This window comes from Ambystoma mexicanum, chromosome 4q (assembly GCF_040938575.1).
Source record: "Ambystoma mexicanum isolate Mex_15411 chromosome 4q, UKY_AmexF1_1, whole genome shotgun sequence".
Lineage (NCBI taxonomy): Eukaryota > Metazoa > Chordata > Amphibia > Caudata > Ambystomatidae > Ambystoma > Ambystoma mexicanum.
Genome location: NC_090928.1, coordinates 595384279 through 595400872, shown reverse-complemented (window position 1 = coordinate 595400872; position 16594 = coordinate 595384279). Strand labels below are relative to the sequence as shown.

At 42.9% G+C, this 16594-nt stretch overlaps 1 protein-coding gene across 1 annotated transcript in view; it reads left to right on the top strand.

The window, feature by feature from the left end:
• Window positions 1–16594, top strand: part of PNO1 (partner of NOB1 homolog) — a 269091-nt gene that overhangs the window by 213896 nt on the left and 38601 nt on the right. The window lies entirely within an intron of this gene.

Below are 16594 nucleotides of genomic sequence, written 5' to 3'. Positions count from 1 at the left end.
TGCGCTGTCGTGTAGTTTGCAGCTTCATAGTCTCCCAAGTGTAAAGAAATCTTGTTTTTTAAGGTTAAAAAGCACATCTTTATTTTGCAAATTTTGACTTTCTGAAAAACCGACCTTCACAAAAACCTTCACTGTGTATGCTAGAAACGAAATTTAAGTGTCAAATTGAAGCTAACGTCCTCAGCTTTCCAACGAACCCAAACCCACATCTCAACTACTCCTTATAGTTATTCCGAAATCGCGCTTACAGCGCACGGAAAAGTTTGCCGCAAATTTTTCCTTTGGCTCAATCCATCACGTGTAAAATAGCTGTTCATTGCATCCGACCTCAGTATTAAGTGTTCAACCTGCTAGTTACTCAATCATTGCTAGTGTTTGTCTGATACCATACAAAGCAGCTCCCACTAATATTGAAAGCATATTAGTTAATTCAATCCCTTTTCAGTGTTTTCCCATTCATTCAAAGCCACATTCAAAACCATTTTGACAAGTTTGCAATCATTCCTGTTTTCTCTGTTTGCTGGGGGGAAATTGGAATTGATACTGTATTTGTTGAATTATGTATTCCTGAAACCTGTTTTCTTAACTTTGCAAAACAGCCTGGTTCAGTGTGACCGGTGGCGATTCAAAGAGAGGGGCGTCATATAAGGGTACATCATTCAGAAATGAAAGAACTTCTAGACATAAATAAATGGTTTCAATTGTGCATCCCACACTAGGCATTGACTTGGGTGAAGTGCCGTGTTGAAATCACTTACACTGTTCCCTTTCTTCATCGGACTGTCCCGACTTATTATTCTTTCCTAATTTAGTTAAATCATCAGGTCTCCACTTCAAATTTTGTATAGCTGTGCGTGCAGAGATGACCCCATGAGACCACTATCTTCCCTTTGGGAGGCTCTTTCAGATCTTCAGCGGTGGACATAGTTGTAATGTCCTGCTGCTGACAGCAATTTGATACACCAGTGATTTTCTGTGCAGAACACTGTATTTCACTCTGTTTAAATGATACAAAGCGGCTATGGTGTCGTGTAACTCTATTATTTTAGTTGCACATGTATAATGGTGATCTGAGTCCTGGTCACACCCAGCATTGAGGAGTTCGTACCGTTTCACTGATTTTTGGAGGGGCTGGGGTCTTTTCGGAGACCTTGTACTGTTTTACATATTCGCTTGACTGCTCTTAGTAAAAAAAAAAAATGAATTTACTCTACCAACAATAATACAGAAAAGTATATTCATTGCTTGTGCAACAGAAGCTGATATAACTTTCTGTCTAGGCTTTGCTGCCAACATAGCCCCTTCCCATCCCGCGTAAATTCAAGACTGCTTTGCTGTTTTAACATAGGAAGAGTTTGGACTCCCACCCTGTGGTCACTTGAGATAGGCGGCATCGCACCCCTCTCCAGACGGAGGTGCAAAAACCTCTCCTGCAAACACATGAAAGATTTAAAAAAAATATTTAGATGGAATGAGACCACATCTATCGGGTAAATTCAACCATGCAGGCTTTTCTACATATTACATGGCAAAAATATGCATCAGTCCTTAACTTCGAATCCAACGTTTACTGTTTGTCGAACACAGGTGGTCTGCCACCTTGTTCGAACGCGACTGTTGCTGCTTGTGCACAGTGTGTGGGTGTATGCATATATGCATGATGCCACACAGTTGCCAATAAATGCTTTTGCTGGTGCCTGACCGAGGGAGAACCTGGCGTAAATCACAAAAAGCCTGTCTGACCCACAGCTACTTTGTGCACGCCACATAAAACGGAAGCCCTCTGCACATCCAGTGAATGAAGTTCATGATCCGTGGTGCAAGCCAAGAAGGGAAAAGGACAGCAACGCTTAGTCCATTGTAAAATACTGACAAAACATTTGCAATAAAAACCAGAGGTGCTCCCTGAGCGGCTGCATTGTTCAGATGGAAGTAAGATGCTCAAGTGGTTGTAGTTTTCTGACATGGCACTCTGAAGTACCACCGCCCTTCCCATTTTTCCATGTCACTAGCTTGATACCCAAAGTGGCCAGGGGTTGAAATGGTTTGTTCTTTTATGTCAATATACAAAATAGACCAGGATATAACACAAGGAAACCATCAACAAAGCCTTTTTTTAAACCAGGGCCAACCCAGAGGCAACTGGGACCAGGACAAATGGCAAACCAGGAGCGGGAATCGCTCCTAGCGAACATCTCCGGTTATACACCAACGGAAGAAATGATCATCAACAATGGACTGGTTTTTGTGATAACCAAAGAACGCAACCCTTTTGAATTTAGGATTGAATTCAATAAGTTGATGAGGAATATCCATTTAAAAGAATATTTTTCGAGCAACCCCATGGGAGATGTTAGTTATATTACTATCAACCACAAAGGACAACGTAACCCCTCTACTTTTTGTGCACCATCGAGCAGCTATTCACCAGAGTCACTTGTCTTTCAGAACCGGGTTCTATCCAAAATTAAACTCGTAGAGATTAAACCAAGAGCGTTTGAAAATTTGACAAAAAATGAAAAAGAAGGAATGGAAGCCCTGGCAAACTCCCAGATTGTAATAAAAAAGGCAGACAAAGGGGGTGGCATTGTGATGATGAATCGAGTGGACTATGTTAGTGAATGTGAAAAACTAAGTAATACAGCCTACTATAGGAAACTACAGGAGGACCCAACTAAAAAATTACAAGATATGATTGCACTCAAAACTACCAAAACATTGGAAAGAGGCTGGATCTCAAAACAAGAAGCCGAGTTCCTTGCAAATAAAAAGCCCACCATACCGTCATTCTACTGCCTGCCCAAAATACATACAACTCTGATCAACCCACCGGGAAGACCAATTGTATCGGGCATCCATTCTGTTCTGGAACCCATATCAAAATATGCGGACCATTTCTTGAAGGGTTATGTCCAAGAAATGCTGTCTTATCTAAAAGACACGACAGCAGCAATAGGGTGTTTTGAACACCTCATATTCAATAGTGAGAAACATCTACTGGTGGGGATGGACATCGTATTGCTGTACACAAACATACCACAGCAGGCCACAATCGACACAGTGGAAGAAATCTTACTGAATAGACCAGATACTGATCCAGTACCTTCTTCCTTCATACGCTGGTGCAATCGTCTCGGGAGGATAGCTCAACGGCAAAGTGCTTGCCTTGGAAACAAGATGACACTGAGCAACATGGGTTTGATCCCCGGGTCCGCGCTTAGAAACCTCTGGGTATTAAGCGCGTTATAAATAACCTAGCACCTCATATTTGAGATCACGCTTAGAAATAACTATTTTGAATTTGAACAAATCTTTTACCAACAATTCGAAGGTACAGCTATGGGGGCAACCATGGCCCCAAGTCTTGCCAATCTCTACGTAGAATTCTTCGAGGAAAAATTCATCTACCCGGACCAACCCCCTTCAAGAAACAAATTCTTAAGTGGACTCGATACATCGACATCCTGATTGTATGTGAAGGGTCACAGGAAGAAACAACGGCTTTCCTGAATTGGATAGATGCACTAAACCAACACTTAAAATTCACCCTGACAGTAAGTAATACTACTACTAATTTCCTGAACCTAACCATTTTTGTCAAACCTTTCCACAAACCCACAGACAAAAACTCTGTTGGACTACACGAGCCATCATGTGAAGCACCTTCGGGATAATTTACTGTTTAGTCAATTTTTGAGGCTGAAAAGAAACGGCTCCCAGAACTATACTTATGAAGAAAAATTGAAAACATCAAGTCAAAAACTATGGAAAAGTGGCTACCTAAAAAAAAGATGATCAGAAAAGCTAAGGGGGCCAGCAATAGTAACAGGGCAAGGCCGAAACAACCACAATGCCGTAGTAATTGAATAGAAAGTTAACAGATAGTACATTTGGATTAAACATGAAGTTAAAAACATATTACCAATGAGGTGTGGCATTGTTTGTCAAAGGATATCAAGGTGATGAAGAGAAATAGAAAAATAAGAAAATAAATAAAGAACATTGAGGAAAAAGGGTTGCAATGGTGATCAGCCAAAAAACACATGGGTAAACCCAAATTATATAGGGGTACCTTAATCTTGGTCAATCTGCAAATCTCGTGCTAATGGAAATAATTACGCAGTGAATTAAATTGAATTAAAGATGAGTCAAAGGATAACGAAATTTGAAAGTCAATAAAAATGGGCTTACCAGGTATTGAACCTTAAATAGATTTAAATAGTATTACGTGAGCCCACGTAATAACGGCAACAGCATTGTGGTTGTTTCGGCCTCTCTTTTACTTGTGGTTGGCACACCCTATTTGCTCCATGTGTTTTGGCTCTGGGTGCTTGTGTTTGATTTTTACTATTGTGTTTGAAAATGTGCAATATTTATTTTCACCTACACTTTGTAAACAGCCTCAGTAGAAGAGCATGAAGCTCAAAACACGTGTCCGGCTGCAACGTTGTTGATTAAAAATCACTCCATATAATCAGCAAATTATGCTTCTATTTTGATTTTTGTGTGCGCAGTGTGAGAGCAAACCCAGTCTTCCTTCATTGTTTACTTTGTGGGTAATTTGGCAGGTTCCCACTATCGCTCTCATCCGCAGCCCACCAGCAAGCATCTGTACTTGCCATCCATGCGCTGTACCCTCCAGGGTCTTTTTCTGCCATTTTTCTTGTTCACAACTAGATGTACCTTTTTGGTATTAATACTCAAACTTACTTTGTGAACTGAATACTGGGCTAGAAGAATGACACTAGTTTTATGATTCCCTCTAGAGTGAATACACCACAACAAGACAATTGACCTCAGATTGAGACCTACAGACCAAGCCGGTTGACGGCGCGTCCCCGCCTTACCAGAGCCCTTGCAGCCCTGCTACCACTGCATCCTCTACAAGTGAGGTGAGTGTAGTGAGTATTACACTTCCACACTGGACCCTCTAACAAGAGGACGATTGGCTGTCTAAATGTAGCACCAGAGGTTAGCCCCCCTTTGGTCCTAGTTTTAGCGATCTCTAAAGCATACCATTTTATATGCTTTCCTATTTATCAGGTATTCGCTTTAGTCCTTCCTATCACCTATCCACGTTCCCAGGAACAGGATCGCACTCTGAAAATCACTTGTACAGGTAATGTTTATACCTTTTACAGGTGAATCTCTAATAAAAAGAGTTAAACTGGATTAAGAAGCATCACTAGCTCACACCTGCTTTTTCTTGTCTTTGTTTGATAGGGAATGGATTTCACCCTCCACTGTTTGTCACGATTGCAACACTAGCACATTCTGCAAGCCAATACTACTACCAGGGTCCCACTCCTGAAGAAAATTCTGAATTTCTTCCCCATGAACTGAAACATGTTGAGACCTTTACAATTTATAAAAGCACTGCAGTGAATACCTGACGCAACTAACCACCAAAAGAGGTGGAAAACTCAAGGGTATATTGAACTAATACAAAAATCTGAGGCTAACGGGATAAACCATCCATGTTTGTTAAAAGTACCCTGGCTACTGAAACGGCATTTTGTAAATGTATTTTGTAAATTTATGTCTAACCACAATGTATGTGTGGTTTCTTTTTATATATCTTTTTAAACATTTGATGTGTGATGAAATTTAAGATGAGTGAATATACTGATTAAAATATTATTTTATGGACTGTAAGGCATCCCACTTGCAGTTTTGTACCCCATCAAATGGGCCTCTATCTCTTTTTGTTTACAGTTAACCCCTCCCCGGGACTAGATAGAGGCAGCACTCTAATATTTGTTGAACGCGTGCAATCCCGGGGTTCTTCCATAATCTGAATATTCAAAATGTAAGTCACCATGTAGAATGGAATGCCCATCAGTTGGAGAGCCAGCAGGGATCCATTTAGCTCTCGTGAGGGTGTCAAGCCAGACAGCAGGAAGACTGTCCCATGATGGAAGCAGTGACTGGAAGTGACTCATGATTTCCCAAGAGGAGCCGAGACGGAATAGCAGGAAGCCACTCTCTTCCAAGTCAACACAGCACCAATGACGCCCACCTACCAACACTTCAGTACACAGAGATTTCCAGGCAATCGGGAGCCCCAGCCGAGGAGTACACCCAGGGCGGCCAGACAATCCTGCAAGAACCTGAAGTAAAGGAAGTAACCTAGAAAAGGATGTCCCCAGCATGGAGTTGCAGGGATGCAGTGACAGTTGACAGGGTCATGACGGTATGGGCTACTAATCCAGTAAAAGTGACTGTAAGCATGGTGTAGCGAAAACAAAAGTTCATGTGTCCACCGTTTACATGCTCACAGACTTTCAGGGTGTTCAAATAACCCTGAGATCAAAATGGGGTGCTTTATAAAACACTGATAGCAATATGGACGAGGAGAACAGAGCATCACACTAATGAGTTTGTGATAAGGACTTCAGTAGAAGTCCCTCCTAAACGCAAACCTGAAAAAACCTAGCATTTAAGGGACTCGCGAAGTTAGGCAAAAAATAAAATAAAATGAACTCTGCCCCAAGAAGTGTGGACGTTGTGCATGCAAGTTACTCACCACAATGACATTGTAATCCTAATGCTGGTCCCTCTTTTCCACGACCCACCCTCCTACACTTCTGTCGTTTCAGAGTAGGATGTCCCTTGATGCACTAGCAGAGATCAAAAGGACTATGAAGAGGACGTTGTTGGTTGTGCAAGGCGGGGGCAGAGCACTGATACAGCTGCACAAGTGCTGGATCTTTTTTTTATTTAAAAAATGTGTTCATGTGGCAGAAATACAATCTCTACAGTGGCGTGGAATACCTACACATTTATGCGGCTAGGTGCTGACTATTTTCTTAAATGGAAATATGGCCATCCCCAAAGTCCAAGATCTCCCTTTCAGTTTAGGATGAAAAGATTGAGACTAATCTTCTACCATGTGTTTGCGACCTAGGCCACGCCTAGGGTAGCAACGACTGCTTCACGTTTTGCAAAGTGCAACCAAGCTTATTAAAAATCTTGTCGCTCTCCTAACTTCAGGATCTGCTATTCATCCTTATACACGCAGAGTGTCTTGAAGTGCTCCGGAGCAGCCAGAAAGCACCATGTTACAGCAATGTATACGCCAAAACAAACCTATAGCGTAATACTTTGTTAGCCTTAAAGTTTAAAGACTACTCCTTTCCACTTTGCTGTGGGGTCAAGCACTAAAACCTATTTTTACCAGCAGCTGTCAGAGCTGTTAGCTGTTGTTGTTGTGATGTAAGTGCTCTGGTGCAATTTCCTGAAGATTGCTATAAGGTAAAAGAATATTAAATTACTACTTTCACACTATTTTCCTCATTAAAGTTTGCATTTGAATATTCGAATTTTTATCTTTGAAGCCCTTTAGCAGCTTTCTGTTCTGTCCAGTCCGCCTTAAGAGGTCGTTGGATCTTGCACCACAGTGAGGGTGATAGCGAAGCAATACTTGATCGGTGGTCACTACTGTAGCGCTCACTACTAATTATATTCATGATGATGATAAAGTGGCATTTATTATTTACAAATTGTTTTTTTCGATAAAACCATAAAACAATACAAGCTCAGCAACAATTCATTGGTTGGTATTTGTTAGGGAGTTTTACTAAAGTCCACCTGTGGTAGGACTGTTTATGATAGTTTGATAGTGTTTCATGACAAGGGAGGGAACAAGGGAAAATACAAAACATTCTTACAGGCCATGAACAACAAGAATGTGAAAAATAACTATCGTACTCGGCCTAGCGACATTTCAGATAGACTGTAGAAGACTCACTCTTAGATGTATAGGGCTCCAACTCTTAGGTCTGGCCTGAACTAACCAAAAGGTTTGGTAACTATGGTTGAGCAGCCAGGCTTGGTCAAGGAGGGCTGCAGTTGAGTACAAAGACCTTTTGAGTACACTTATAGTCAAGGAAACACTTACACACCGAAGATATAAAAATAGGGTTACAATATACACTAGGGCAATGTTAAACTCAAAATGCAATTTGGGTAAGTAAGGAAAGTTTCACACACATATGAAGTAAAATCCCATAAATCCTGGGAAGAGAATCTTGTAAATATCAAGATTAGTTTTAGGTTCGCAAATCATTTATCAACCAACACTTACTAAATGGCAATACTGATAAGTTGCATTCTTTGTGTAGGTCTAAAGTCCAACCTTATCTGGAGACTGAGGGTCTCAAAAGTCAGACAGAGGCACTGGGGGAACCAGTGATCCGTTGGCGACAGAACAAAGGAAGATGGACACTGCCAAAGTTGTCAAATTCACAGATTATGCTCTTTGTAACTAAATTGGATTCAAAGGCTTCAGGGGGGGCTAGGTAGGCCACCTGAAGGATGTGTGCCTCTTATGACAGTTGTCCATAGGCACGGATGAACACAGTTGGGTCGTCCACCCCAATGTGACTCAAAAAGGTCAGGAGGAGCGAACAGCAACACAAACTGCCTAGGTAAGTACCCAGGAGTGAGACAGTACCTTCTTCCATGAATGTCACGAGAGGGTCCCTAAGGTAAGATGACAGCTGCACCAGTTATGGTCTGTAGGAAATCCCCTAGATGCTCACACCAGATAAAATACAACCCACTGGGGGAAAAAGGCCCAATGCACCTCTTGCAAGGGGAACCAGGTTTATTTTCACACAAAAATGGAAAGCGCCAACAAAGAACTCTGCTGCTGTGTCACATTCTGGCAAAATCTGCTTGAGCAGCAAATTAATAAGGTACACAACGTCATCAGTGACATCATTACATACAGTGAAAACCTGTGCGTCTGTGTGGTGAGACACTATACAGAGGTCACCTACTCCATAGGTGAAGCCAGGCCATTGGATCCAGCCCGTATGTCCATCTTCTTCCACGTGAGTGATGGTGCATTCATCATCGGTCACAAGCCTGTTAATTGGCAATTATTTGCAAAACTAAACACATCTCTGTGGCAGTGCACCTGGTACGAGCTGACAGGGGACCGGGGGAAAGCCGAGGTCATACTAACTCACACACGTCACTCGCTCCCAGACAGTCCGGCACAACTCCAAGGTCTTCCATCCTTGTTCTGGGCTATAATGTCATCTCTCCCTGCACCTCCCAGCACAAATCACGTGACCTAGAAGTGAAGGCACTGCTTTCCGATCTTTTTGATCGATCGGGGCGTTCAAACAGGTTTATGATCAGTGGTCTGGGGCTGGCTGGTACCTTGAAATCCAGAGGTCTTAAAGCTAGGGTATTTGGGTGCTATAACTTAGGAATGGGACTGGTGGGGGTTGGAGGCCCGTGCCCTCCTTGTGGGATTGTACTGTACAAAGGTACTCAGCCCTCCTCCCGTGGCCTTGCAGGGCGCATTCTTCCCAGGGTGTGAAGGCTGGCAACCTTTTAGACAAGGGTTTATGGATCTCTGTAGCTATGGCTTTTCTCATCAGTGCCCGGGATACAAGGAATCATAGCATAATGTCGCCACGATTGTGGCGACATTACTAAAACTACGCCTGAGTGCGGTACGGGTTGCTGGGGTGACCCCTACTTATTACATTAAGCGGGGGATAGGATATATATCTATACATCTATATCACTGCTCACTGACTGTCGGCACTGCCCCATGCAAATTGGAGGAGCTGATGCCACAGGGGTACAAGGATTTTGGTGGCGCACACAGGAGTGCACTGCAGTAAAGGTAAGTGGGGGGGATTGCGGGCCGGGGCAGGAGCAGGCGGGCAGAAGTGATCTATCTGATCATTGCGCCGCGCCGTAATTGCAGTATACCTTTTTGTCTGCGTAATTATGGGTGGCACAGGGATCACATAGATTCGGATACAGCCTATTACTTTCCTCATGTTTGCGACCTAGGCCTGGAGTGCTGACTACTGTGCTACGTTTAAACTTTGTGTTCCAATATGGCTGCTAATGCGTAAACTGGCTGCTATTCCTGCATGTGCCCTGCATCTACGAAACCTGCAGTAATGTAGTTGTGTAGAAGCCTTTAAGGGCACCCCCCATGTCTCTTACATTACCGTTCACTGTCTCTGGAAGATTGTGTCCCCTTCCCAACAGGTCTCTGGCCTTGGCAGCTGGGGCAAGAACCTAGGTCGGTAGAAGAAGGCCTAAGAAAGTACAAGTCGCTGTGAGTTGGCTAAAAAAAGACTCGCATAATTTTGGAACAAGGGTGCCCCATGTGTCCCTTACCGCAACTGCGAATACAGCCTGCGATGTAAGTTTCACAAAATTGGTAGAAAATCATCCACTGCCACCAGGCACACAGACTTGTCACTGTAACTAAAAAGTTATAGCAGAAGTGAAAAAGGATACAATGTGTTCCCTCAGCACGCCACATAAGGTGTTGTGCGCTAATCTCACAAAAGAAAAGCCTAGGTAGGATAAAACGTATCCCCCTATCCTGGTAACCTTAAGTTAGCACAGGAAAATAAACGAAAACCAAAGCGGGAGGCTCAAGGAGCTTCCAGCAACACTGCACAGAAGGTGCAGAGTGCTTCAATAGGAAAATACAGATGCCATAACGAGGTGGCAGACAGGCTCCATCAAGAGAAACCAAAAAGGGTTCTCGGAGTGACAGAAAAGAATGAGTGAGTGAGGAAAAAGAGCTCCCACTTACTCGGGAGAGTTCGATAAAAATCCAATAGTTCAGCAAAAAGTGCCAGAGGACTCAACAAGAGTGGAGAATTACACATGAGATGAAAATTCTACCGAACAGTGTGAAATGGCACACAAAATACCAAATATATATATCACTAAAAAAAACTTTGTTAAAGGGACGTTATGGTTATGTTGCACTACTAAAAACCTGTGAAATTCACTAAAAAACTTTATAAACGTGACATTATGGTTCAAAGTAAAATCGAAAACCCCCTGAAATCCAACAGTTATGGTAGGCTAAGCAACCATAACTGCCCGCACCACTGTGCACTGCTAACACTACCACCCAGGACATGAAAGATGGCATCACAAAAGTCATTGATGACATCACGTGTGCATTTACTTTTCAGACGAGGGGTTGTGAATGTGTAACGCTCACCTGATTCCCGCAGAGGCGCCGGTCTTGACTGGGTGAATGCCGTATCTTCAAAGGTGATGTGTAACACACGGTTGGCTCTTTGGGCTGGACCTCTGTGCACTGTATGTCTGACTCGAAGAGTAAGATGTCTGCAGATAGAAAATATGGGATTAATGAACTGGGGTTATTGGGTGCCTCTCTCCTCTTCCCTTTCTCTTCTCCTGTAGAACCGCAAAGGTTAACACCCTCACCTTAGGTAAGTGAACGCCGAGCTCTCCATCTGCCTCGGGGCAGGGTGCCGTAACCAGTTTCTTCACTGGATAAGGGTGCAGGCCTCTTGACCTCAGAGGACTGCTGTCCGTCAACTGCACGAACGGTAAGTTCTGGGCACTTCAAATGTCTTAAAAGTCTTTTGTAATGATATCTCTTGTTTTGCAGGGTTCCGGCGATGGCGGATGGCGGGCTGATGAGAGTTGAGGATCGAACCCGCGTGAGGAATAGAAGCGCCTGGAAGCACGTAAGTAAGCGCTTGTAGCCTGCTTCACGATGCGCACTAACTGTCCCTTTTATCTTGCAGGTACAAGTTCGGAGCTTTAGAGAAGCTGAAGGGTGCTGGAATACCCACTGGATTCGGCGTGGGAAGGAGTAATGGCACGTGAGTAATAAAGTTGCCCAATGTCTTTAAACGCACCTTCTTTTGTCTTTCAGATGCGGGATGCAGCGCCGAAGGCCTCCGGAGCGTGCGAAGAGCTGGTAAGCTTTTGTCTTTCAGATGCCGGAATGCAGTGCGAAGACCTCCGGAGCATGCGAAGAGTAGGTAAGCCTTTGTCTTTCAGATGCTGGAATGCAGCGCGAGGCGTTGGTGACAGCCGATGGACCAGGTAAGAGATGCGCTGCCACTGAAGACCGTAGTGCTAACCTGTTCTTTCTTTGTCTTTACAGGTGCTGCTGAAGACTGGATTCCAGGATGGTAAGCCTTTGTTCCCTTAGGCCCAGGATCAGAAGCAGAAGACACGATGAGCGTTCTGCTGCAGAGAATGCAGAATAACGCAAAGCAAGATTCATCCATCGGGTGTGGTTTAAATAGCCTCCTGTAGTGCTTAGGTGTCTCCTTCCACAGCCACGCCTAGGTAAGAAAAGAGTTCCTGCTTTCCAGAAGAGTTCCAGTGTTCTGAACCTAGGGAGTGGCTCCTGCCCCACCCAACAGGAAAAGTAGTCCCAAACAGAAGAGGATCAGGGGTTCAACTGGCAGGTAAGTAAGCAGCATGGTCTGCTGCAAGTAAGTCCACCCAAGCATTATGAGCCCGGCGCTTCCAGCGCTGGGACTGGGCATCTTTATGAGCCTGGTGCCACTGGCGCCAGGACAGGGTCCAAAAGGTCCCAATTGGGACTGGCTGGCACTCGGAACCGGGGTTATGGGTCTGCTTCCAAGGGAGTCGGGCAAGTCCTGATCTTTTGGAAGCAGAGATCATGACAGAATGTAAGTTTAGCAAAAAAATATCGGGGATTATCAGGACATGTGTAATAAAGTACATACTTCTTCACGCAATGTAGTGTTTTAAAGAAAATTCCATTGCAGTTTTCTTTCCAGTACAGGAACTTGCTCATACAGAAATGTAGGTATTGGCTGCAGCAGACACAACAGAGGTGCTAAGTTTGTACTTTCCAAAGTTCTATTACAAAAAGGTGAATCTTTCTGTATCACACTTTTCTGGTCTGTGAAACATGTACTATGTTGCTAATAATGCATCACTTACTACATATTTCTAGTAATACACACAACACCTAAATAGACTACAATGCATACAAAGATGGTGCTTATATGTGGAGAGTAAAGTAAGCGTACAAGACGCAGGATCATTACCAACTGTGTATAATCTACATGATTATATTCACGCACAAAAATGGTTGCTGTGTTTCAGGCCTGCTTCTTCCCCTATATATGTACATCATAATATGCGATTTAAATTCTAAGGAAAGTAGTGTAAGAACATGTGAGAATAGCAATATTTTTAAATGTAATACCTTTTGAAAGTTAAGTTTGTGACAGTCAATAAACCCACCTGGCCTAGTTATGGCAGTGAACAAAAACAAAGGGGCTACACATGTGATGTTGTCAGTGATGTCATCAATGACATTTGTGATGCCATCTTTCATGTCCTGGGTGGTAGTGTTAGCAGTGCACAGTGGTGCAGGCAGTTATGGTTGCTTAGCCTACCATAACTGTTGAATTTCAGGGGTTTTCCGATTTTACTTTGAACCATAATGTCACGTTTACAAAGTTTTTTACTAAATTGTACAGATTTTCAGTAGAGCAACTTAACCATACCGTCCCTTTTGCAAAGTTTTTTTGCTAAAGATGATCGGTTTATAGTAGTGCCACGTAACCATAATGTTAAGCAACTTCTGACTTATTTAAACACCTTGCGGAGAATACCACTTGACAATATGCTGGTGTACAGCACGGTAAAGTGTTGGTGTACAGCACGGTAACTTGTTCGAGAATCCGTAAACAAGATGTTTGCCTCGTGGACAATGTGGAAACAGATTTTATATTGATGTAGGAACGTCCACCTGCACCATTTGCCTTGCACAGCGACAACGCGTATTGGTAGTCGGCCATTAACAATGTAGTACACATTACTTACTTTTAGCAAAAGTTTTAGTTATCTGAAAATGACATCAGCTAAGGCCATCCCTCCTGCCCAAGAAACAGCACTACTGTCATGAAGGAGCATGATAAACACTGCCCCAACCTTAGAAATAACATACACACAATATTTTTGCTTCGGCCACCATCCCCCTCCCCAATATCAGTTTTAATGCGTATTTCCTCATTTCCGTTCGCAAATGGCCTTATTAGCTGTCCTACCAAAAAAGAAAGCCATCCGTTAAAGTAAATGTTGCATTAAGAACCACCTTTCACAGTGTAAATATATATATATTTTTAAATTGCGTACACTCCATGTACTTTATATTTCTCAGTAAAGACATAGACACAATAAGATTTGTCAGTAGTAGTATAGATGTGCAGAGCATTAACGTGTGCTATGGAAAAATAGGATTTCTGGTTATAGAAATCCTTTTTCAAGATGGCCACCATTGAAAGGAAAGGCGGTTGTTCCATACATGGCCCCTCTTCGCTTTCCATGGCAGCAAGCAAAAAGCAAAACCACGTGCTGAGATGCAGTACCTGTACATAAACATACAGCGATTCCAAAACAAAATCCTTTTTCAAGATGGCCACCATAGAAAGGGAAAGCGGTTGTTACATACATTGCCCCTCTTCGCTTTCCACGACAGCCTCCAAAAAGCAACAGTACGTGCCATGAGACAGAACCTGCAAATAAACATACAGCGACGTACAACGTGGTACCTGACATTTCGAAATGGACAGGATTTTAAAAGAAAACGTTAACATTTTAGATTTTGTAAAGTACTTTTGTTTAACTGTCGGGGACCAACAGACTAATCCCATTTCCAAATAAATTGTTGCAATGGTTCTAATGGCGACATTGAAAATGTTCATGCTGAGACAGTTATTTTTGCATACACAAAGTATGCGTTGCTGTTAAAGCACCCGCTTTGTTTACACTGATATTTCCAAGACGTCGCCATTACCGTTGCCTTACAACACCATAAATGATGTTATGTCACTCCTACTCGCTAGTTCCGCGTAGGGACAGAGGGGGCCTGGCCGGTCATCCCATAACATTATAATGGACAGACAGCCGGTCACCAGCAGTTGCATCTGGCGTTGAAAGAAGCCGTCACTCGGCATCTGGAAACCATGGCACGCACAGTACGGCAAGATGTAGCTAGGCGGAAAACGTAAGAAAATCTGTGTCAATACCCAACCTTTAGGAAAAAAATTACAAAACAGACACAAAGATTGTGGAAAGTACTACACAAATGGAAGTTGACAAACAAGACATTTTAAAGAAATATTAGCCTTGACCATGGGTACATATAGTGACACCCTACAAACGCCGAAAAACAGCAGTCGCCTTAAGGGTTAAAAAAGCCCAACTACACAGTAAGATGGTAATTCAGTTATGAAGGCAGCATGAATGGACAAGCAAGAAAAAAATTCCATGTCTACATGTTACACAAGACCAAAAGAACGTGCAAAGTAATACACATAGCTATGTTGGGCAAGCATAACATTTGAAAGAAAAATAAATAATGGTGAACAAGGGTAACTATAGTCATAGCCTGCAAATGCGAATAATGTGCACTCTGTTATTGGAGGAAAATTACAACTGCGCAAAAAGATAATACTTCAGTTACATTGTCACAATTAGTGTTTGGAAATATAAAATTAAAATGTGGGTCGGTGTAGCGTCGTCAGAATTAAACTTGCATCATCTTGACAGCCTCCATTGTGTTTGGCAAAGTTGGACATCAAAGAATCTTCGTGAACTGATATTTCATGTTCCTTACAAACGTTTTTAAAACGGAACCTTATCAAATGGTATTTTTTTTCCAAGCTTTCATTCCTTGGACAGCTTTTGAAGTTTCCCTTTTGCTCAAGGTCAAAAAGGTCAAGGTGAAAAAACAATAGCCCCTTATGGATTGACTTGGATGCGTGGGCCTACTAAGCTCACAACCAAAAAAGCAAATTAACTAACCTTCACTCAGAAGACAAATACATTCTCACTTTGCAGCAACATATGTGCATCCAATGATGGGAACTGCTACTCCCATACGCCTCCAAAACCACTGTTTCCATCAAACACTCCAGTTGGCCGCCTCAGATTTGAAAACATAGGATGCCAGTCCGACTTCAATATTAATCTGAAAACATGACAACACAGGCGTAGGCATTGGTTGCCGTACATTGAGCACCAACTTCCACTTTACTGTATGAATTTGGTGGCAAGAAACAACCCTTTTTGTGTTTGAGCTGCCACATTGCATCCCAACCTAATTAAAGCTCACCTTCGGAAACAGTATTTCATAACTATAACAAGTGCATTGGTGTCTTGTTTTGTATGTGTTACCAGCAATGTCCGTGTACACCAAAACATGAACAAAAGAGGGCGGAGGCCGCGAAGAAATCTGACGCACTTCACGCTGCTCCACAACCAATCAGTGAAAGTGCCACATGTCCGCAGACATGACGCTACGGATTAGCCAATCTATTTCTTGTCCGCGGAGCGAACAGGGAAGTGTAACCGCGGAGCGGACATAGATATCACACATTTTTGCAGACCTACTTTATCGTTTTAAAGAAAACTACTGGATGGATTTTCACCAAATTTACAAAAGCACTCTTTTGGGACCAGGCTGCTGCTCCTGCTGCAAATTTGGTTCAAATCCGTCCAGCGGTTTCGGCTGTAGACGTGCGCAAAGTTTTTTTCCCCCATTCAGTCTATGGTAAAAAAAGACGTTTTGGGGCCCCCCCCTATTACTTCCCCCCCCCTGGACCAAACGTCACCAAACTTTGTAAAAAAAAAAATGGCCCATATACTTTTTTTTGCAAAGTTTAGTGAGGATTCGTCCAGGGCGAGCAAAGTTATAAGCCGCCCAAAAAGTGCTCTTCCTGTCGTGTAGTCATAGAGTGCTTTACAATAATCACACTTTATCAAATGATTTGCCTACCATTTGGAT